Genomic DNA, 1,731 nt, shown 5'->3' with positions numbered 1-1,731 from the left:
TGCTACTTTGAAAAAATATTTTTTAAAAAATCCACGTCTATTGCTACTTTGAAAAAATAATTTTTAAAAAATCGACGTCTATTTCTACTTTGAAAAAATATTTTATAAAAAATCCACGTTTGTCCTGGTCCTTGAAAAAATATTTTTTTTAAAAATCCACGTTTGACCTGGTCCTCGAAAAAATATTTTTTTAAAAAAATTCACGTTTGTCATAGTCCTTGAAAAAATAATTTTTAAAAAATCCACGTTTTTCCTGTTGGTCCTTGAAAAAATTGTCCGTAAAAATGCAATCTTTTTGATCCTTGACAAAATATTTTTTAATTTCTTTTATAAATCCCTTAATAAAAACTCCTTATTTTCGATGATATTTAAAAAAATATATTTCAAAAATTTTTATTATTTTTTAACAAATCTCAACATTTTTTAACAAAAGCGTGGTCAACAACTAGGAACTGAGCAGCTGGGTGTTACGAATTTACTTGCCACCACCACCGCCTCCGCCGCCACCACCACCTCCAAAGGAGCCACCACCGCCGCCTCCGCCACCACCTCCGCCGGGTAAGGGTTTAGGATTGGGATTGGGGTTGCCTGAAAAAAAAATAAATTTTTAAAAAATATTATTATCCTATCCTTCCTCTCCTTCCACATCCTTTACTCACCCATGGCCAGTGCCAAAAGGGCCAATACAAATGCAAATAAAGCGTAGATTTTCATTTTGTCGAATGATACTTTCTCACCTCCAGTTTTCACTATTTATACCAAAAGTCCCGTTAGATTAAACGATGGTTTTCCAGTTCTGCCCTCACTCACGTGTTTTCTTGGCCACGGCTCATGTTTAGTTTTCGCTGAAATTTTCTTGCTGCGTTTGTTTTTTTTTTTTTTTTCTTATCAAGTTTCAGTTGGGATTTCCCCCAACAGATTTGCTTGACAGCTTATGCTGCTGCTGACAATGATTTATTTCCAATCACTTTTATTGATAATAAATACAAATTTTATAGTTTAATAATTATTATCTTGGCGTTACATGAGATGATGCGACACTTGACGATTTGTTTACAATTAGCTTGGAAAAAAAATGTGGGGGATTGAATTTCCAAGAATTGAATTGAGGGGGGTCAAGAGATTAGGAGGCGCCAGGTTTTAAATGCGCACTAAATATTGAGGCTTTATAATGTAAAACAATGACCATGACATTGGATTTTTCAAAGAATATTTTTTCAAGGACCAGGACAAACGTGGATTTTTTAAAAAATATTTTTTCAAGGACTAGCCGAAACGTGGATTTCTTAAAAAATATTTTTTCAACGACTAGCCGAAACGTGGATTTTTTAAAAAATATTTTTTTCAAGGACTAACCGAAACGTGGATTTTTTAAAAAATATCTCTTCAAGGACCAACAGAAACGTGGATTTTTTAAAGAATATTTTTTCAAGGACTGGGACAAACGTGGATTTGTTAAAGAATATTTTTTCATGGACCAAAAGAAACGTGGATTTTTTCAAGGACTAGCCGAAACGTGGTTTTTTTTAAAAAATATTTTTTCAAGGATTAACAGAAACGTGGATTTAACAAAAATATATTTTTACAAGGATTAACAGAAACGTGGATTATTTAAAAAATATTTTTTCGAGGATTAACAGAAATGTGGATTTTTTAAAAAATATTTTTTCAAGGATTAACAGAAACGTGGATTTTTTAAAAAATATTTTTTCAAGGACTAGCCGAAACGTG

General features: G+C 32.0%; 1 long non-coding RNA gene across 1 annotated transcript; it reads right to left on the bottom strand.

Annotated features, from left to right (window-relative positions):
* Window positions 1-352: 352 nt before the first annotated feature.
* On the bottom strand, window positions 353-1,206 carry LOC105262264 (uncharacterized). The gene is made up of 2 exons (XR_009342353.1): window positions 660-1,206; window positions 353-588 (listed from the first exon to the last, which is right to left on the bottom strand). It is a non-coding gene; the product is annotated as an uncharacterized LOC105262264 (long non-coding RNA).
* Window positions 1,207-1,731: the final 525 nt, after the last annotated feature.

Source organism: Musca domestica, unplaced genomic scaffold (assembly GCF_030504385.1).
Source record: "Musca domestica strain aabys unplaced genomic scaffold, Musca_domestica.polishedcontigs.V.1.1 236, whole genome shotgun sequence".
Taxonomy (NCBI): Eukaryota; Metazoa; Arthropoda; class Insecta; order Diptera; family Muscidae; genus Musca; species Musca domestica.
Note: the sequence above shows the minus strand (reverse complement) of the source record. Positions and strands in the feature narration are given on the sequence as shown.